Source organism: Delphinus delphis, chromosome X (genome assembly GCF_949987515.2).
Source record: "Delphinus delphis chromosome X, mDelDel1.2, whole genome shotgun sequence".
Classification (NCBI taxonomy): Eukaryota; Metazoa; Chordata; class Mammalia; order Artiodactyla; family Delphinidae; genus Delphinus; species Delphinus delphis.
In genome coordinates, this window is record NC_082704.1 from 34,512,331 (window position 1) to 34,535,211 (window position 22,881).

General features: G+C 40.4%; 1 protein-coding gene and 1 pseudogene across 14 annotated transcripts in view; one reads left to right on the top strand and one right to left on the bottom strand.

Moving 5' to 3' along the window:
- The first annotated feature begins 537 nt into the window (after positions 1 to 537).
- The window catches only part of ACSL4 (acyl-CoA synthetase long chain family member 4), an 83,607-nt gene continuing 61,263 nt past the window's right edge, over positions 538 to 22,881 (top strand). For 6 of the 14 annotated variants that reach the window (XM_060002858.1, XM_060002867.1, XM_060002869.1 and 3 more), the window contains exon 1: positions 538 to 754. The gene's annotated coding sequence lies outside the window, so the exon portion shown is untranslated. Of the gene's footprint in view, positions 755 to 5,181; positions 5,326 to 11,110; positions 11,200 to 22,881 lie in introns of those variants that run through there. The other 8 variants (XM_060002861.1, XM_060002866.1, XM_060002871.1 and 5 more) reach the window with 4 other exon arrangements.
- On the bottom strand, positions 9,445 to 11,314 carry LOC132418101 (uncharacterized; annotated as a pseudogene).

A 22,881-nucleotide genomic window follows, 5' to 3' on the forward strand; every position in this document is an offset into this window, starting at 1 on the left:
TCTGTTCCACAGCAGTGAATTCCACCGTTCTCTCTTCCAGGTCACTTGTCTGTTCTTCTGCCTCAGTTATTCTGCTATTGATTCCTTCTAGTGTATTTTTTCATTTCAGTTATTGTATTGTTCATCTGTGTTTGTTCTTTAATTCTTATAGGTCTTTGTTAAATATTTCTTGCATCTTCTCGATCTTTGCTTCCATTCTTTTTCTGAGGTCCTGTATCATCTTCACTATCATTATTCCGAATTCTTTTTCTGGAAGCTTGCCTATCTCCACTTCACTTAGCTGTTTTCCTGGGGTCTTATCTTGTTCTTTCATCTGGTACATAGTCCTCTGCCTTTTCATTTTGTCTATCTTTCTGTGAATGTGGTTTTTGTTCCTCAGGCTGCAGGACTGTAGTTCTTCTTGCTTCTGCTGTTGGCCCTCTTGTGGATGAGGCTATCTGAGAGGCTTGTGCAAGCTTCCTGATGGGAGGGATCAGTTGTGGGTAGAGCTGGGTGTTGCTCTGGTGGGCAGAGCTCAGTAAAACTTTGACCCACTTGTCTGCTGATGGGTAGGGCAGAGTTCCCTCCCTCTTGCTTGTTTGGCCTGAGGCGACCCAGCACTGGAGCTTACAGGCTTTTTGGTAGGGCTAATGGTGGACTCCGGGAGGGCTAACACCAAGGAGTACTTCCCAGAACTTCTGCTGCCAATGTTCTTGTCCCCGTGGTGGGCCACAGCCATCCCCTGCCTCTGCAGGAGACCCTCCAACACTAGCAGGTAGGTCTGGTTCAGTCTCCTATGGGGTCACTGCTCCTTCCCCTTGCGTCCTAATGCACACATTACTTTGTGTGGGCCTTCCAAGAGTGGAGTCTCTGTTTCCCCCAGACCTATTGAAGTCTTGCAATCAAATCCCACTGGCCTTCTAAGTCCGATTCTTTGGGAATTCCTCCTCCCATTGCTGGATCCCCAGGGGGGAAGCCTGATGTGGGACTCAGAACCTTCACTCCAGTAGGTGGACTTCTGTGGTATAATTGTTCTCCAGTTCGTGAGTCACCCACCCAGGGGTTATGGGATTTGATTTGATTGTGATTGCACCTCTCCTACCATCTCATTGTGGCTTCTCCTTTGTCTCTGGATGTGGGATATCTTTTTTGGTGGGTTCCAGTGTCTTTCTGTCGATGATTGTTCAGCAGTTATTTGTGATTCTGGGTCTCTCACAAGAGGGAGTGAGTGCATGTCCTTCTACTCCACCATCTTCAGATTATTTCTGACTTTAGAATATTTCTGAACTTTTACAGTTTCTTTTATACTGTGCAGAAGATAGAAAGATCAGAAGCAAACAGGAATGAAAGAGCTAGTGTTATAAAATTATATTTGGCAGATACCCCAAATGTCTTCCTGGCCTCAACTCCTGAGAATATCACATTTTCCATAACACTGCAAAGTTCCTTTCTGATATCAGGTCTTACTGGCCTTGAATATTTGCTGATACAGTTATATTTAACTGTATCATAGCAGGAATGTCATAAAAGTGGCAGACAGGAAGTATGGAAGGCATATAGATGGGGCAAGTTGACCACCAACTCCATGTATCCATTGGGTAAAGAGGAGGTTGCAACCTCCTCTACAAAGGAGTGGACCTTTGTAGAGTAGATTGACCACATGCAGATAATTGACAAATGTATTGGAAGAGTTTACTTTTTTTCTTTAACAAATTAGGTAATGGAGAAGAAATCATCTTTCCCCTCAAAATTTCCACTTGCTTTCTCAGACACATTCCACATAAATGGAACAAACCATATTTTCCTGTTTTTTTAAAATGATATTCCTGATTGTTCTTTTAATCTGAGCAATACAGGGCACTTTAATAAATGTGGTTATGGTAATTTTGCTTATGATTAGATTATCAAACGTCTGGCAAATTGACATGAGGTCGGCAATGTAGCAAAATAGGTTGAGCTTTGAGCCCAGTCAGGAGATCTGTGTTCCGGTCCCCAGTTCTGAAATAACTAGTTCTGTAAACTTGGATAAATTACTTAACCTCTTGAAGCCCCAGTTTCCTCATTTGTAAATAAATGAATGATTGGACTCTAGATTATCCTTAAAGTCCATTACAGCTCTAAAATTCTATTTGAGAAGTTCATGTGTTATGTTAAATTTCAGAGGCAATGCATACTATTTCTATGTTTGCATATATAAAAATTAAAACTGTTGCCTCAGTTCAAACATGTATCAACAGAATAAGTTAAAAAGGAGAAAAAAATAAGGCCTAGGGACACAGGCTTTCAAGTTCTGAAGCCACACTCCTCTTTGTGTACTGGCTAAGTGCCTCGGTATTTTCTACATGTGATGATCTGTCCTCTGCCCTGAGGTTTCTTAATCTAAGTTTTGCAATGTGTGTCGTAGATATTTGTTTATCAAACATAATGCAACTGTCTCAGACAGGACATAACACTATTTCCTAGTCAGTGGCTAAAACATTTCTCACCTCCTGAACTTTACCAGTCTTAAATTCCATAACTTCTGTGACCTCAAATGAAGATACCTTGACTTTCACTTGATATGATGATGGATTTTATTTTTTGCAGGAAGATACTGGGTTTTGAAACGATCCCCTCCCTTCACCTGTGGAAAACGTTATACTAAATGATAAGGTGATTCTGCCCTGCCACCCATACAGCTTCCTTCCAGACCTTGTGGCACAAGACCTGGGGAGCTCTGGGTCATTTCATTGCCATTGCCAGGGGAGTAAAACTGACAACTCTAGTCCCTGATGAAGAGTCAAGAGCTTACGATCTATCTGGGAAGGGTTATGTTACATGTAGGTAAAGCATGTTCATAATCTTGGGATTAATATACAAAGCCAATGGAAAGGGTGAAGCTGGTCATCTCAGATGAGAGAAGCTGACGTGGTCTTTGCATTCGTATTTATTTCCAATTTTAGAGGTTTCCTCATATTAGGATGCTACCAGAAAACTACTAGAGCTAATCAATGAATTTGGTAAAGTAGCAGGATACAAAATTAATGCACAGAAATCTCTTGCATTCCTATACACTAACAGTGAAAAATCTTAAAGAGAATTTAAGGAAACTATCCTATTTACCATTGCAACAAAAAGAATAAAACACCTAGGAGTAAACCTCCCTAAGGAGACAAAAGACCTGTATGCAGAAAACTATAAGACACTGATGAAAGAAATCAAAGATGACACAAACAGATGGAGATATATACCATGTTCTTGGATTGGAAGAATAAACATTGTGAAAATGACTGTACTACCCAAAGCAATCTACAGATTCAATGCAATTCCTATCAAGCTGCCAAGGGCATTTTTCACAGAAGTAGAACAAACCATTTTAAAATTTGTATGGAAACACAAAAGACCCCGAATAGCCAAAGCAATCTTGAGAAAGAAAAACGGAGCTGGAGGAATCAGGCTTCCTGACTTCAGACTATACTACAAAGCTACAGTAATCAAGACAGTATGGTACCAGCACAAAAACAGAAATATAGTTCAATGGAACAGGATAGAATGCCCAGAGATAAACCCATGCACATATGGTCACCTTATCTTTGATAAAGGAGGGAAGGATATACAATGGAGAAAAGACCGCCTCTTCAATAAGTGGTGCTGGTAAAACTGGAGAGCTACATGTAAAAGAATGAAATTAGAACACTTCCTAACACCATACACAAAAACAAACTCAAAACGGATTAAAGACTTAAATGTAAGGCCAGACACTATAAAACTCTTAGAGGAAAATATAGCCAGAATCCTCTATGGCATAAATCACAGCAAGATCCTTTTTGACCCACCTCCTCAAGAAATGGAAATGAAAACAAAAATAAACAAATGAGATCTAATGAAACTTAAATCTTTTGCATAGCAAAGGAAACCATAAACAAGACAAAAAGACAACCCTCAGAATGGGAGAAAATATTTGCAAATGAAACAACTGACAAAGGATTAATCTCCAAAATATACAAGCAGCTAACGCAGCTCAATAACAAAAAAACAAACAACCCAATCCAAAAATGGGCAGAAGACCTAAACAGACATTTCTCCAAAGAAGATATACAGATTGCCAACAAACACATGAAAAGATGCTCAACATCACTAATCATTAGAGAAACGCAAATCAAAACTACAATGAGATATCATCTCACACCAGTCAGAATGGCCACCATCAAAAAATCTACAAACAATAAATGCTGGAGAGGGTGTGGAGAAAAGGGAACCCTCTTGCGCTGTTGGTGGGAATGTAAATTGATACAGCAACTATGGAGAACAGTATGGAATTTCCTTAAAAAACTACAAATAGAACTACTATATGACCCAGCAATCCCACTACTGGGCATATACCCTTAGACATCCATAATCCAAAAGGAGACATGTACTACAGTGTTCATTGCAGCACTATTTACAATAGCCAGGACATGGAAGCAACCTAAGTGTCCATCAACAGATGACTGGATAAAGAAGATGTGGCACATATATACAATGGACTATTACTCAGCCATAAAAGGGAAAGAAATTGAGTTATTTGTAGTGAGGTGGTTGGACCTAGAATCTGTCATACAGAGTGAAGTAAGTCAGAAAGAGAAAAATACCGTATGCTAACACATATATATATGGAATCTAAAAAAAAAAAAAAGGTTCTGATGAACCTAGGGGCAGGACAGGAATAAAGATGCAGATGTAGGGAATGGACTTGAGGACACGGGGAGGGGGAAGGGTAAGCTGGGACAAAGTGAAAGAATAGCATTGACATATATACACTACCAAATGTAAAATAGATAGCTAGTAGGAAGCAGCTGCATAGCACAGGGAGATCAGCTCAGTGCTTTGTGGCTACCTAGAGGGGTGGGATAGGGAGGGTGGGAGGGAGATGCAAGAGGGAGTGGATATCGAGATATATGTATACATATAGCTGATTCACTTTGTTATACAGCAGAAACTAATACAACATTGTAAAGCAATTACACTCCAATAAAGATGTCAAAAATAAAAACTGTACTAGATAAGATAAAGGCTCTATCAAACTTTATGATCACAGAACTTTATCAGAAAAGTGGTCTGTTCTGCACTAACTTAAGACCTGTTTTTCATATATTTATTACTTCTTGGCTATTTTTTGTTAATTTACAGGTGTACTTTGCATCAGTGCTTTCCTTGTGTTTCTGTATTTTGTCTTTCTCTTAGCCCTAGGTCAACTTATTTCCCAAAAAGAAGCAGCTTCTGCAAAATGCTGGGAAAAATCCTGAATGTACACGAATAGGGATATGACTAATACATTATGGTATACCCGTACTATGGAATACTGTGTAACAGTGAAAAAAGGATGAGGTAAAATTCTTTAGATGCCTATCTACATACAAACATAATGACATGGAATAATGTTTGTGATATATTATTAAGTGCATAAGAGCAATTTGTAGAGCAATATGCATAATCTCATTTTGAAAAAATAAGTATATGTGACTGTATATATGCACAGCAAACATTTAGAATGATATATACCAGATTGTTTACAGTTATGTCTGTGGAGAGGTATCAGAGATTCTTTTACTTCATATACTTCTATTTGAACAAAAGAAGTAAACATGCACTTCATTTGTAATAAAATATATATATATATATATATATATATATATATATATATATATATATATATATATAATAAAGAGACAATCAGCGCTTCCCTGGTGGCGCAGTGGTTGAGAGTCCGCCTGCCGTTGCAGGGGACACGGGTTCGTGCCCCGGTCCGGGAAGATCCCACATGCCGCGGAGCAGCTGGGCCTGTGAGCCATGGCTGCTGAGCCTGCGCGTCCGGAGCCTGTGCTCTGCGACGGGAGAGGCCACAACAGTGAGAGACCATCAGTGGAAAGTGGGGCTTGCTGTGTGAAAATTTGTTTTGTAAATAGCCTTTCAGAAATGTATTATTCCATGTACAGTGGTGTACAGCTACTAAGAGTTTGTCCACCTTCATATAGGACCTAATCTGCACCATGGCTCAATAAAGAGCGAGCATAGTCTCAGGCAGGAGCTGATTCATAAACTGATCTAGACTGCCATACTTAAATTTTGCCCAGGGGCAATAAAATCAGATTTGTTGAACTCTTTCATAAATGCCATTGAAATGAGCTTGCAGAAAGTTGAGGTTAGCCACCGATTCTGAAAGTTGCCAGTGTGGATGAATTAGGTACATATCGTAGCCAAAAGTGACTCTCAAAATCTATGAATTCGCCTTCAAGGTATTTGCTTTAAATGTCTTTTTATAGGAAGGGTTTTCCCTGGGTCTAATATAGAAGTAGGATGTTCCAAAATGAGACTTTGCTTCTCTCTTAGATGGGTTTATGTGATAATGAGATGGACATGTGAAACATTACTTACTCAGTCATATGTACATTTCCTCTGGAATAATAATAGTTCCACCTCATAGGCTCATTGCAAGGGTAAAATGAAATAATACATGTAATGTGTTTGGGGCAGTGCCCGGCACATACTAAGTATTCAATAACTGGTGGCCATCATTATCCAATCACTTGCTAAAGATTTTCCATTTGAATAACAATAACTTGGCCTGTACCCGTTGCCATATATGGTCCAAGTGAAGAAGACATATTTCTTACAGTATTTTAGTTTGAAAAAGGATTGCTTTGAATGAATGTTTGAAGGTTTAAGCAGAGTGAATACCTAGGTATAATGATGGGGCTTGTGGATTTCATAGAAGGCATTAGAAAGGGTACATTTAGAGGATTGAAAAGAATGGGGGTTGGCTTGGAGGTCAGAGAGTGATTTAGTGAATGAAAGTGAAGGTGGTGGTTGTGGACCACTTCGAAAGGGATTTAGCCCTTGGCTTTAAAGAAGTCACTAAATAAATAGGAGAATCTGGAGAAAGATAGGTGTGGTGTAATGGAAGGATACGAGTTTTGGTTCTAGTTTCCTTTTTTCTCATCTATAAAATGAGGAGGTCAAAGTTAGTAATTAATAGCCACCATTTTCTACATGCTTGCCATAAGCCAGGCATCTTAAGAGCATGATTTCATTGAACCCTCCCTCAGAAAAGCCTTATGAATGAGGTACCATTATTATCCTCAACTCACATATGAGGAGGCTGAGGCTCAGAAGAGGTTATATAACTTGGTCTAGGGTGGTCCAAGTCCAAAGCCCAAATAGTTTTCCTCCTGCTACTCTGACTCTCTGTGGCCTCCTGACTCTAGTAGCCAATGATTCTGAGTAAGGGACATTTAAAAATTTTTAAATTTTAAAATTTGGCTTGTCTTTTAAGAATGGGTGATGAAATCAAATCTTCTTGTATGTGAAAAGGAAAGGAAAATTGAGATTTAAGGTGAGTTATGATATCGATGACCTTTTCCCCTAACATTACTGGGCTAGAATCACTACAGAAAATGGGCAAAATATAAAAAAAGGTAACTTTTTGCAGATTTGATGACTACCGCCGCCCATTAATTTGCCTCTGGCCTTATGGATAATATGAATATTTATTTTTCTTTTTGGGAAGGTTGCTAAAGCAATTTGCAAGGATATTGTGGAGGATTTTATTTAGAGGGGATAGGAATTCGTTTTTCAAAAGAGAAAGAACGAGTTAACGAGAGACAGTCAATTCAAGTTTCATTAAAACCCTGCTGGGATTTTGATTTGGACTTTACAGATGAATTTGGGAAGAACCGAGTTTTTACTAGACTGTGTTTTCCCATCCAGATGCGTTCAGTGTCTTTCTATTTGTTTTGGCTTTTCAATTAATTTAAAAGCCAGTGAAATGTACTGGAATGACAAGAAATCGTTGTTTGAAAAGATAAAAAAGTCATTTCTCAAAAAATAACATTAAATCTAGCTGCAGTGTCTTTGGCCATTTTTGAAAGGAGTAGCCTAGGTTATTATTTATGTTCACAGTGAGAGCATCTTCTGCCTAGGTTTCTGATTTCACCAGTTGTTTCAGACATGCCATTGAAGACAATATTTGGCTTGGTTATTGGGTCTGAGAAAAAAAAAAAGGTCTCATGAATGACAAAGCATAACATCATTTGTCTATGCAAATATTATTATAAAGTCCTGCTGCTTGTAGTGGGACCAAAAAGGAAATTATTATTTTACAAACATGTGAAGTATGTTTAACATGCAAAGGCTTGTTACACAGTCAATGAAGAACAGTTGTTTTCTGCCCTTCCATAAATAACTAATGCCAAGAGCAGCCTGGCTATCTGTTTCAGCTTCTTGTTACAGGAGAATAAAATGGGCAAGGCCTATATATCAGTACCCGCTAACAGAGCTGTCTTGGTAAATTCTGTTTGCCTTCAGTTTAATTTCCATGCTTTCGGTGGCTTTTATGTTGTATTTTGAATCTGTCAATTGCACTGTACGTTTTCCTAACTCTTCTCCATTTTCACATGTTTATCTCTTCTGTTTCTAATTGGACTAATAGTTCTGGGAAAAACTTATTACCCAGGAAGCCTGATGTAGTGGTAGGCACCCCGGTCTAGGAGTCTTGGGAACTGTGGTAGGAAATCCGGGCTCTGCTACTAGTTAGTTGTATGACTAGGCAAGTCATTTAACCTGCATCTGTTTCTCTATTTGTAAATGGGATAATAATCCCCTGTCTTCCAAACTAGTAAACAATGGTGCAAATGTTCTCTCTAAAATGTCAGACAGTTGGCTGGGGGAATGTTTTGTTCCTGGGTAGTTGTTCTGGAGGGTTTCTGAGGACAAGAAATTAAGCAAGGCTTATTTTGACCCTGAGAAAGTGAAAAAAGAGCAGCTAGAAATAGTGTGGATACACTTGGTTTCCTTTTTGTAGATGTAGCTCTTTTATCCTCTTCACCCGGGGTGTGGTTAACTGGAGAGGAAAAGGTGGGGTACAGTAGGTGATAAAGGTAGCCAGAACTGTCAGCATTAATGAATAGTGTAAGTGATAACGATCTTGAAAATTCAACTAGTTTCTTGTCTGATAAGTACCTCTATATCTATATTTACAGACATCCTTATACACAGGTATAGATGTAGACATATGCATACATACAAACAAAAACTGATAGCTTCAGGCTCTTCCCTTTATACCTTGTAAAGCTGGAAGAACTTCAGTAACCTAGGACTGACTCAGTGTTCATAGGAAGTTACCTAATTGAAAAGGTCTGAGCTCAGTGACTGCTAGTAAAGGAAATTGACAAGAGTACTCTTTCATTATGTGTTCTTTTTCATTTTGGTCTGATTTACGTGCTACACTGGGTCTGTTCTGTGTCTGTGGTTTTTTTTTTTTTTTTTTTTTTTTTTTTTTTTTTTTTTGCGGTACACGGGCCTCTCACTGTCGTGGCCTCTCCCGTTGCAGAGCACAAGCTCCGGACGCGCAGGCTCAGCGGCCGTGGCTCACGGGCCCAGCCGCTCCACGGCATGTGGGATCTTCCCGGACAGGGGCACGAACCCGCGTCCCCTGCATCGGCAGGCGGACTGTCAACCACTGCGCCACCAGGGAAGCCCTGTGTCTGTGTTTTAATTCCACCACTAGACACTAAGTTTATTGAGGGCAGGGATGATCATTTCTTTGATTTCGTTTGTGTTAACCCTATTGTACATGACAGTGCTCTGTCACTGTAGGTACCCAGTGAATTATATAGCTGAGAAATGATTAGTTATTTCTGGTATTACAACAAGATCTTGTAAATAAACATGACAAACTTGTTGGTTGAAGTCCTGAACTTTCTAGGTCAATCTCGAAAAAGGAAGTTATATGACTGCTGTAGCAAAATTCATAGGCATATTATATATAAGTGGGTGGGCCTGCTGGAAATTGGATGGGTAATCCCACTTCAAAGAAGTAACATACAAAGGCTGTAGCTCTATGCTCTCCAACTGTGGGCCTCCAACCACGTACACTGTCACCTGAGATGCTTATTAAAGATTCATATTTCTCAGCCCTGCTCAGATCCAGGTATCCATATTTTAACAATCACCCCAGATGATTCAGATGCATACTAAAGTCTAAGAACAACTCTAGCCTGTAACCTGAGGTGGTCACACACACACACAAACACACACGTTGTTACCTCCAGTAATTCTATGGGAAAATACAAAACAGCGAGTGAAATGACATGTCCGTTCCTAGCAAGAAGAGGAAGCTAGTCCTCCATTATACATCAGACAACTGGAAGCATACTGGCATTTTCTTTCTTTTGGTGATATATTCTTGGCAGTTTGTCGTGGCTCATTTGCAATTATGGTCTGTCTCTTTTGAAACCCCGAGACAGTTCGCCAGCATTTTATTTTTACCAACAATTTCTTGAATCTCTTAGGAACAGTATTTGTAGGACTGGCTCAGAAACAACAATCGGGGCCAGTAAGATGTCATAGTGCTGCGGTGACGTTTCCTTATCAGTTATGAGCTCTTTTGCCATTACACCATCGTGGAAATGCAAGGCATTAAGTGAAAACCCTGCATTCCTGTAATATTTCATAAGTGGGGATGGCTGGATGGGGTCTTAACGTAGTGAGAGGCGAGATAAAGGGAAGAGAGGCGTTAGCTGGGGCTGGGAGAAGCAGGATGTCTTAGGCAAAGAACGTTAAGATCTCTCTCTATAGGAAGAGCAGTGAAGTCCGAAGATGAATATCTTGAAAGGGCAGCTGGAGGACGACCCGAGGGGAACTTTCATTCTGGGGTGGAGTCCTGGGAAGCGAGCGCAGGTGCGGGAGTGGGTCCGTTCTGCACCTCGCTGAAATCAGGCGCCCGGACCTCCCGAAAACACGCTCGATCACACGGCCCCGGGGACTGGAGCTGGACCCTGCGGTGAGCCCGCGGGGCGCCGTTAGCCGGCTCAGCTCCCCCGGAGCACACCGAACACCTCCCCCCCACCCCGCCGCTAGCAGCCCGCTCGGGCCCTCCTTTTCGGCTGACGTCGGGGTGAGCGGAGGCGGGAGCGTGGGTGGGCCGAGCGCGCCTTCGCCGGCGATTCGGCCGGCTGTGCCACACCACCGCGCGCCCCCGCTCCGCCCGCCCCTCCGGGCGCGTCTTTTCCGGGCCCGCGCCACGCTGCGCCTCGCCCCGCCTCCTCCTCCGCCGGCCCTCCGTGTGTGCGCGCGCCGCTGCGGCTTTTTCTCCGGCCTCCGTGGCGCGCCCCTCCTTGCCCCAGCGCTAGCGGGCACGCGGCTCCTTTCCACCAGCCTCTCGAGTGTCGACCGGCTGCGGAGACGCCGCAGGCAGCGCCTCCGGTGAGTAACCCCAGCCGGCGAGGCTCCTGCCCCGGCAACCCGTGCCCTGTCGCTGTGCCGGGGCCCCCGCTCCGGCCAAGCTATCGTCCCACACCTGAGCCCGGAGGAGGTTGAGGGGACGTTTCCATTACCGGAATCCGCTCGCTTTCTTCTGGAGCTCGGGCGTTCTACCCTCCCGCCTCCTCCGGGGCCGGGAAGATCCCCGAGGTCCCGGTATCATCTCCTTTGCTGAGGTCTGGGGTCCTCGAGACCCTGGCCTGCCTCTTCTTGCCGCTCACCGCCCTCCGAGAGCCAAAAGCATCTTCCCGATCGGGGTACTAGGCTTTGCCATGACCCTTTCTTTCCAAATGAGCACATCAAGGGCTCGCCAGACCTCCAAACGACCTTTAGGGCGCTCCTGGACCTCAACTCCATTTTGTCCCCTTCGAGTCTCTCTATATCTGAGAGCTAGGGGATCTCTCTGGCCCTAGAAGCATCCGCCCTTCGAATTTGAGGGATGCCCTAGCTTCCGATATCCTCTTAGCTTCCGTATCTTTAGGTAGGTTAGAAAAACGGCTGGTTTCTAGCAGAAACATGCTCTTATTTTTTCCTGTTCTACCTATCTACATCCTTGTCCTCCATGGGTGCTGTATATTTAGCATCAGCTTTATTCACTTCCTCTTCCTCTCATTCGATTGCCCTACAGAAAGAACTGTGGTCGATGTCAATAGCACAGAGAAGAATCGAGGAGAATATGATTCACTGCCTAGCCCCCATTAAGGGGTTACATATTTTAAATAAGACGTCATTTCTTCTCTTCACTCCAGCCATCTCCTCCTTCAAAGGCATTTTTTTTCACCCTCTTGAAATGACTTTGCTCTCATCGTTTTCACCTTAAAAAAAAAATCATCCCTCTAAGAAACGGCGAGATGGAGAATAAGGGCTAAATGGCATTTAAATGAACCCCTTTGAAAAAGTAAGCAGTCTGCTTTATTGGTTAATGGTTTGATCAACGCCTCAGTTTCCTCATTTACAAAAATGAGGATGTTGAACGAAGGTTCCTTCTAGTGTTTTGATTCCAGGACCTCTAAACTCATGCTTAGTAACATGTTGCAGCATAACGGAGATTTAACCTGATGAAATCCTCATTTCCCGGTAGTTGCTTGTTGCTACGTTACTTTTTCTTTTATATTGCCTGTAACAGATAGTTTTACCTGCTCTTGGTACATAAGGCTGTAAGCAGAGATCCAATGACTGTACTGTCAATGAGCGTATCAATCAAGATTTTAATAGTGTGAGGCCTCTTCCTCGGATTGTAATAGAGCTCATCTTTACGATTGAAAAGAAGTGTGAGACTTGTAAGAATAATTAACACCCTCTCTGCCATTTAGGTGGAGGATGAAACATTAAACTGTTAGTCTGCTCGCACCACAGAATAAAGTACCTTATTGTTCTGATAGGAGAAGTAATTTGACACCTAAAAATCCACAGAAGGTGTAATGCAACAATTAACATCTTGAATAAATTCAATTTTCCCCCTAAAACCCCTATTTTAAAAATAAGAGATTCAGATTCAGATTTTTTGTTTGAGTGTTTTGGGTAGGGGTGGGATGGGTGGAGAAAGGACAGGCTTGCCCAGTTCAGTGAGAAGAGAAATGAATTGGGACTCTGGAGAGGCTCAGGCGCCAGTTCCAGTGCTAGCTGATTGTATAACCTTGAATAAGTCACTTTACCTCTCTTCATTTTTGCATCTGTCAGAGGGTCTTGATGTTGGCAGAATAATCCGTATAAGTCCCCCAATTTGAAAAATACATATATATATATCTCACAATTTGCATTAAGGCTGTGCCGTAAATCCTTAGTTAAACTAAGCTAAGGTAAATCCTTAGTTATTTAGAACGTTTTTCTGAAAGATCTGCTTACACTGGTTCCAATCTATATATGCATAATTCTTAATTCATCCTTATCAAATGAATTACTATATGTGGAAGTCTATAAATTGGGAAGCATTTTACAAAAGTCAGGTATTGCTAACTTAAGCTTGCAAGTGAAGGGTGTGCATACCCCACTTTATTATTTTTTTTAAACATTCAGGGCTTTTAAGAAATTTGTACGGGAATGTATACATACTGCCTTGTAACTGTAATTGGCTAGGCGCTTGAAAAGAATATGCAGGCATCTCAGTCATTCATTCATTTGTTCGTTCATTCAACTTATCTTGTTCCTCCATCTGTCACGTATTTTGTGCCAGGCCACTAGGATATGATGGTTAAGAAGACAATCCTTACCCTGCAAGGTTTAGTTTTATAGTTCAGGATGGAGGTGATGATGGTGGAAGTTTTGGAGAGACAGTTTGTATGTCAGTTTATTTTTATTAACAACAGTCAAATCAGGGACAGAAGCAAAATCCTGGGGAAGTTAAGGCTCCCCAGGGGAGGAGGAGATGATTGTAGCCTGTAGACTCTCTTCTTGGCATTTCTTTTTTTTTTTCTTTCCTTGACTTTCAGTTATTGAGACTTTAACAAAAATGAAAGCTTTATTTTTTCCACTCCTGCTATTGGTTGGTCTTATATATTCTTTATCTTCCTTTCTCTTTTAACTGTTTATTTTAAGATAGTTGTAGTTTCTCATACAATCATAAAAATAATCCCCTTTAATTTTCCCCAGTGGTAACATCTGGCATAACTGTAGCATAATGTCACAAGGAAATTGAGACAGATACAGTCCATCCACCTGATTCAGAGATCTCCAGTTTTACATCCACTCACTTGCGTGTGTGTATTCAGTTCTGTGCAGTGTTACCATATGTGTAAATTCGTGTGACTACCACCACAGTCAAGATACAGGACAATTCCATCACCCCAAAGGTCTCTAATGTTGCCCTTTTATAGCCACAGCCATCTCCCTCCCTCCCTGATCCCTGGCAACGACTGATCTGTTTTCCTTGCCTATAATTTTGTCATTTCAAGAATGGTATACAAATGAAATCATGCGATGTGTAATCTTTTGAGATCGACTTTTTTTCACTCAGTGTAATTCCCTGGAGATTCATGCAGGGAATGTGTCTTGTATCAATAGTTCTTTTTCATTCCTGAGTTGTATTCCACGCTGTGGATGTATACAGTTTAATCGTTCACCCATCGAAGGACATCTATTTCCCGTATTTTGTAACCTATTATGAATAAAGCTCCTATGAAAAATTGTGCACTGGTTTTTGTATGAACATAAATTTCCATTTCTCTGGGATAGTTGCCCAAGAGTGCAATCGCTGTTCGTATGGTAGTTGCATGTTTAGTTTTATAAGGAACTGCCGAACTGCTTTCCAGAGTGACTGTGCCATTTTACATCCCCCCGCCCGTGCCCCAGCAATGCATGAACTGTGCTCATCCTTGCTGACACTTGGTGTTGTCACTATTTTTTATTTTAGCCATTCTGATAGATATGTATATAGTGATATCTTGTCATAGTTTTAATTTGCATTCCCCTGGTGGCTAATGATGTTGAACATCTTTTCATGTGCTTATCTGCCATCTCTGTATTTTCATCAGTGAAATGTGTGGTCGTGTCTTTTGTCCATTTTCCAGTTGGATTTTTTTTTTTACTGTTGAGTTCTGAGAGTTCTTTATATATTCTTAATACTAGTGCTTTGTTGGCTACATGGTTTGCAAATATCTTCTCCCATCCTGCAGCTTGCCTTTTCGTCGTCTTCACAGGGAAGTTTCGCAGAACAAAAATCTTTCATTTTGATGAGGTCCAGTTTATCAGTTTTTCCTTTTATGGATCATGCCTTTTGTGTTAAGGGGTCTTATGTACCTTTGTTATTTAATTTTATTCCTTGCTGTTCTGTATAACATCCAGTACTTCTGTAAGCAGTGTGAATATTTTTTTCTGTGAGCAATCCTGGAGCTCAGATGTATTCTTTGAACTAGTGGTCTTGATGGCTTTCAGTGTGTATACATACTCATACATGGTCTCACTATATTAAAATGGCTGCCATCCTTTTGTGCCTTAAAATATAATTTCTGCCTTACCGGGCAGTCAAATGAAACATTAAAATTAATATTTTAAAATTAAGTAGACACGTCATATGCCAAGGAGATTTTTGGTTTCACTTTCTAATTTTAAAATATTTTGGCAAAACTGTATAGTTTCTAATCAACATTTGTGGTAAGTAGTCCAAAGAAAAAAATCGTGTTCTCATGTAAATGTACTTTGAAAGTCTGCTTCTGCGTCTTAAGTAGTGAAGTTGCGAATATGATGATAGATTTAGTAGGCTTTTGCTACTCAGAATAGTGAATAGAAGACTGTTGAATTTGTCTGTCTAGACCGCATGTTTTTCTTTTATAGTAGCTACTTAATGTTCATTTTAATTATCTTTTAGAATAAGCATTAGTTTTATGGTGACTTACAGTGTTATATTTTGAAAAATAGATGTGCTCATATTATGAGAACTTACAGGAAGAGCTTAGTGATCGATTTTTAGAGTATTCATTTCTGTAAGGTGGTACTGAAATTATTACTTGTCCCTTCAGTGTCACCATATTTGCTCAAATAAGTGTATAGCCAGGGTAGTGGATTTGAAAAAGATCAATCATTGGTATAAGGCAAGGGCTGGTAAAATACTGCCGGTGGCCAAATCCTGCCCACCACCTGTTTTTATGAATAAATTTCTGTTGGAACACGGGCACATCCATTCATTTATGTATTGTCTGGCTGCATTCAAAATACAATGTCAGAGTTGAAACGGAGAACTTATGACCCTAAAAGCCAATTTACTCTCTGGTAAATTTTACACAAAAAGTTTGCCCAGAGATAACGCAACCTTAAAAATTATTGAGTCTCTATGTTATAAAGGAAATTTGACAAACTTTACCTTGACTTTTAGTATCTTTTAGGTATATTTCCATGGGAAATTGTGGTTCAGAACAGTGTATTCATTTTCTTTAACTAAGTCTGAAGGCACTGTGGTCTAGGAGCAGCAATAAGGAATGGATAGAGAGTTGGGAAGGTTGATGTTGTTGTTGTCGTCAAGTGTGGGGTATTTCAGTGTGAATGTCAATCTACAAGTATGGCAAATAGTGAGATTCAGAAGCAGGCCTGTCCAGTTGCGATGTCCTTTGGAGATCCTGCTGTAAGCCAGAGCGGTAACGACAGAGCCAGGTATATGGCAGCACTGTTGCTCCTGCTCCCCAAACTTCTGTGATCTTTTTTTTTTTTTTTTTTTTTTTTCCCGGTACGCGGGCCTCTCACTGTTGTGGCCTCTCCCATTGCGGAGCACAGGCTCCGGACGCGCAGGCTCAGCGGCCGTGGCTCACGGGCCCAGCCGCTCCGCGGCATGTGGGATCTTCCCGGACCAGGGCACGAACCCGTGTCCCCTGCATCGGCAGGCGGACTCTCAACCACTGCGCCACCAGGGAAGCCCTGTAATCTTTAAATACATAGTAGTTTGAGCCTATCAAGCTGACCTTAAGACTGGCTGGTTTATTATTTTGTTTGCACAGCTTCCTTTCGTACATTAGAAGTTCACACTTTAGTTCTTTTAAACGTCCTACCTACAAGTAATGTTGAAAATGGAAATTGAGTTAGCACTGTGGGCTGTATATTTGGAAAGAAATGGATCTCAGCCTCACATCATACACAAAAATACATTAAGGATGTATTTTAAAAATTTCTGGAAAGCACAAGACACCATAACAAAGTTAAAAAGGCATATGACAGACTGGGGGGAAATAACTTCTACATACGCAGTGGAAGCTTTTATTGACTTTTACTTAACTGACTCACCATATTAAATGATACTCATTTCTTTCGTAAAATACACTGTGCCCTGAACACTTGATATTAGTAGGTTGGTCTCAGGTAAGCCAGGCTTGTGGACCCACCAGTACAACAGATGCTTTTATTACTGAACCTATATATGCTCGTTGTTCTTGTTTTTGTAAATACGTAATTTATTTTCATATTTTATAATGTGATACAGTCTGAGTAGTGGGGAATTGAAGTTCTTACTGAAAATTTACATATGAAATGATATGTATCTGGTATTTGCTTCAGATTATATGGGAGTTGAGGTACGGAGTGCATAGAGATGTGAAAGAAATAAAATTCAGCACGTATAGATAATTGTTGAAGCTGGGGGATAGGTTTATTATAACAAAACAAATGGTATGCTTTGGAAAGAGTTGATGAAAGCAAGTTATTACTGTATAATTAGGTGTGGGTAAGACAACGATAGAAGATTTGTATAAAATAAATATAAAAATCTGAGGGGTTCTCTACTCATAGTTCCTTGCAAGTGTCTTTTAAGTTCTTTGACATTCTACATTATCTAAGAATTCAAATTAACTTTCTTTACAATCCAGGGACCTGGAGTTAAAGAAAGGTCTTGGCTTCTTGGCCCTTTATCAAAAGTTTGACGAATGAGTGTACATTTACCACTGATAAAATGAAGATAAAATGAAATGTTTGTCATGTGCATATTTTCTTATGACTGTTCACCTTAGTTGACCTTTTCAATTAGCTAATCAAGTGTTCCAAATAACATTAGATAAAAAGGTTTCTACTGTGTAATATCTATGATATGTAAAGAGCTCCTACAGATCAATAAGAAAAAGGCACCTGTTAGAAAAAGTGGCACAGGGTTATGAATTGGCCTTTCACATAAGAAGAGATTGAAATGATGATTAAAAAAGAAAAGATGCTCAAATTCATTCTAGTAGTTAGGGAAATGAAAACCTTTTTTTTTTTTTAACCAAATACATTGGCAAAAACTATAATATCCACTTTTTGAAAGAAATGGGCACTCTCATACACTGTTAATGAGAGTGCAAATTGTGTAGCTTTTTGATAGAGGGTACCAAAATCCTCTCATTTTTTAAATATGCATGTATTTTGGCCCAGCAATTCTGTAGGAAGCTATTCTAAGGAAATATCTGCACATTTGTATAAAGATGCATACAAGATTTCAATGCAGTGAAACTGGTCATAACAGTGAAAACTTGGCAGCACCCTAAATGTCCATCAGAAGGGGAATGATTTAAATAATGGCATGCTGTTCTGTGGAGTAACATGGGGCTATTAAAGGAAGGAAACCCTTCAGACCCATATAAACTGACACAAGAGTTCCAAAATATGTTGTTAAAGGTGGGGGGGGGGGCAGAGGAGGGAGTTATAGAACAGTCCGTATACCATGATTCCACTTATCTAAAAGAACAAAACCTTACCATGCGTATGGATAATACAAAAAAGTGATTGATACGCACCACAAATGGTTATCTCTAGGGCAAAAGGGAGTGGTGTTAGAGGAAGGCAGTATAGAGATACTTATACATTTTACCCTATACAATTCTACAGTGCATTTTAATTTATGATTACTATTTTGATACTAATTATACAGATTCATCATACGCAACATTACACACTGGAGGATAATTACAACGCGATTCTGAAATGGAGTGAATGCCTTGTATTTAGACAGCACTCGGGTAGTTTTTAAAAATAATTTTCTCCCTTTGTTAAAGTAGTATTTGTATTGTCTAAATTTTCTGCACTGAAAATATGAGTATAAAGAAGAATAAGAGCACCATAATCCCATACCCAGGGAGCTCTATTGTCAACTTCTGGGTACACGTTTGTGTACACACGTTTGGATGCTTGCATGCACACGTGTGCACACATACATGCACGTGTGCAAACATACGTATCTTCTTTCTACAAAAATGGGTTCTTACTGTGCATACCTATTTGTAATTTGCTTCCTTTAACTTGACTCTATACTGTGAGCATCTTTCACGTTTGGTAACTCTGAATAAGTGAAAAAGACATTTTAGTGGGAAGAAGAACAACACTGTGCCATGTAAGTATAGTGTTCCACTTAAAATAACTGGTTTCTAGGACAAACTATAATCTTAAAGTCATGGCCACCAAAAGTAAATAACCAAGGAATTAAAAAATCCTCAATGTTAAACCAGTTCAGTTCTGTTTGGAATTTATGCACATGTCGTTTAAATTGTAGTTACTAGTAATGATGTATAAGTGCAATGTATTAACATGTCATTAGGAATCTTTTGGGTGGGGTTTGGTTTTAATGAAGATTTTAAAACTGAACTTGAACAGTTATTTTGGTTCAAAGAAAAACCAACCGGTCTAATTTTTGGTAAATGTGTGGGCTTAGTTGTGTTCTTTCACAGCTTACAAAAGTAAAGAAAATCTAGGTCTCTGTGGCAACGTGAATCTTTGTGTATGGTAACTCAGTCTGTAGTATATAAAATTGTACATTAGGAGAACTGTGTTGGATTTGGGCAAGTATGTACGTATTCTGCTCGCATGTCCTCTAGAAGCATTTATTAAGCACATCCGCCCTAGGCTCATTATAACCTTTTCTGGGTTTATGCTGTGGGACGTAGAGGTGAAAAGACCGTAGTTTATGATGAATTCAACAGAGTATTTAACAAAAGAAGATTCTACCTTGTAGACAATGGTGTTAATGTGATGGCCTAGCGTAGCTGCTCATATTTTTGTTATGGCGATTGAAATAGCATCGCTGCTCTCCAAAGGCTGTGTATCTTGTGCATTTTGGCCTTTCTGGAATTGATTTCACAGCAAGAGGATTTTTCTTTCATAGGCGCTGTGAAGTTAGCAGATTTTATGTGGGAGTCAGAATAGAGGTTTCCCATTTCTCAGTTGATTGATGACAGAGACATGTGAGATGAGGCTAGTAACAGAGGTATTGAAAATATTTATGGTGGCTTCTAGTGGTTGTTAAGAAGTTAAGGCAGTGGAAGGCATGGTGAAATACCTGTTTTCTCTTAGGTATCCTGTTTATTACCTTCAACATGTGCCTTAAGCATTTTAATACTACAAAAAAAGTAATGATAGGGTTTTGAAGGACCACTCCCCTGGGGGTACCCGAGTGGTGAGTCATCAGAGAAAGCCTGCAGAAATGGGCAGAGCTGCTCCTGCTGAAATGGTGATCATTCGTTATTCTCAGAATATGTTAGTCATTTCTGCTTCTCAAATGAACTGAAAGCTGAACGTTTCCCGCAGACAGGAAACAGGAACTTGGTTGAATGAGCTTAAAGTTCAGTTATGGCTTTGGAAACAGAAGAGAAGACAGAACTAGCACTAGTATCTCATGGGACGCATCCAAGTAAAAGATGCTGTGTTCCCCATGACCACTGAAGATACTAAGTTGAGACATAGCTTAAAAGAGTAATTGAAAAATCATCACTTGACTGGGGGGTAGAACTGGGCAGAACTAGCCATAAACAACTGTCAGACGAATGTGTTTCAAATAGAGCAGAAAAGAGAAAAGCAGGCTAGGATAATGGTATTCTTGTACTTGGAACCACAGAGACCTTCAGGATTTGCTGCAAGGTTAGTTTAGTATGGTTTAAAGCCTTTGGTGAAATATTTGGGATTCCGTTTGTGCCCAGGCACTTCCTTACAGGAGTAGGTTGGAATTTCTGTGAAGCAGGTGGTTTCCATACTCTGGAAACTAGAAAAGTCATGGTTCAGGCTCACTGTTTGGTGAATTATAGCAACCTGCAGATGGAAAGCTGTGTAGTGTTTATTTCCCCCAATAGAAAGAAATGTCAGTATTAGCATATTCATTCAAATATAGTTACACATTTTACATTTTCAAGCAGAATGACTGAACTCGTAAGGACATTATATAACACAGCTTTTCCACCAGAAAATTTTGGATTCCTCTGCTTAGATTTTGTTTTTAGTGTCAAGTATAAAGGCCAGGGTTTTTATGTGGAAGCAGGTTTTTAATTTATGCACATATTTACATTAATTTGAATATTCTCTTGATCACCAAGAGATTGTTGAATATTAAACTGTTAGTAAGGGAGTAGCTTTCTTTAGGAAGTATCCTCCAAAGAATTTACTTCTTTACAAGTAATTTTAGAAAAGACAACTGCAAAATGGAAACTTCCCTGGTGAATCTCCCACCTTTTTTTTTTTTTTTTTTGCGGTACACGGGCCTCTCACTGTTGTGGCCTCTCCCGTTGCAGAGCACAGGCTCCGGACGCGCAGGCTCAGCAGCCATGGCTCACGGGCCCAGCCGCTCCGCGGCATGTGGGATCTTCCCGGACCGGGGCACGAACCCGTGTCCCCTGCATCGGCAGGTGGACTCTCAACCACTGCGCCACCAGGGAAGCCCCCACCTCCTTTTTTAATCCATGTTTTCAAATGGAGTTCCCCAACCTCACTTTTAAGCCTTTCTTTTATGGCCTGAGTAGAATTGAATGAGGGGTGATCCTCAACCCCAGAAGTACAAAGTGTTCATTGGGGTTAAAAAGATACTTGTACTTGCCCTGCCGGCTGACTTGAATCCTAGCTCAGTAGGGTCATTCTGGAGTCACTGTAAGCCTAAGGGCTCTGCAAAGGTAGAAGAATATTCTACCTGGCTCTTGGAGGAAGAATATTCCAGTGCTCAGATAGCTTCCCAATCTCTATCTTGTCTCAGTGGTACCCTGCATTTGAGCCGTTGTTATTTGGTTATATGAAATGTTTGTGTGGAGTGATTGGCCTATGATTGCAGTGATATGGTACATGTGGTGCAATGGGAGAGTCATTCCTAACTTAACTTTCAGACAGCTGATCTTTTTCTCAAAAAGCCCCTAACCCTAAAGATTGTAGGGTTTTCTTTTCACCTCTTAGGGAGAAAGTGCTTCCTTACAATCTAGCTTCTAATTGTCCTCAACTGAGGAAGACTATTGACCACCTCCCTCCCTGCCTTTGACTGAAGGGTCGTGTTGCTTAGGGCACTGCCCACAGGAAAGAGGAGGTCAGTGCTGTACTAGGGCATGACCAAAGGAGTGAGAGTTGGCCATGAACATATGGTCTCTAGCCAGAGCGTACCTTGAGTTTTGAAAACTAGGAATCTCAACTCCAGTTTGTTCTTTAGAGACATCTTTTAAAAACAAGCTGTAGCCTATTGGGTCCCTAAGCTAAGAGTGTGTTGAGAAGCCTTGCAGTGTTGAATCTGATATCACAGTCTCTGGTGGAAATCTGCAAAAGTGAGTCAAAACTCTGTGTTTTTCCAAAGACAGAATTGTTGTTATGAAACACATATATGTTACTTTAATGACTTTGATGAGATGGAAGCAACTCATTTTGAAGCAGCTAATTTTGGCTGAAAGAATTGCTTTTCAACCTAGAGTTGATTTCTTTAATTTTGCATCATTCCTAGCTAATGTGACACTAAGGTCATTTTATATGTCTGGTCTCTTCTAGATGTCATAACATTTTGTCATGAGATCATGAGAAAATGTTTCTTCTGCTTTGAGAGGAGTGAGTAGGAGTCTGCTTAGGATGGAAAATCAATTCTTAGATTTGTTGCCTCTGCTGCTGACCTCTAGAAAATCAATGATGTTTCAAAGTCATACAGTTACATATTTGGGTTCCATAAAATTGTTCTGTGGAATGAGCTAAACTTTTAGAATTTGAGTTTGGTACTTGGCCAGATCTGGGGACATGTCCTGCGATTGCTAGACCTTTTTTTAAAAAAAAATTTTTTTTTCTTGCTTTTACCGGCAGTAGCCCATTGCTAATGAAAGATCAGGATGTTGCCTGGACTTGGCACCAGGCACCGAACCTCAATGCCTTTCTCTTCTACTTTCAGACATAGCAGCCCTGGAAACCATAAGATCGAGGTGCTGGAAGCATTCTGATAATCCCTTTTCTTATTCTTTA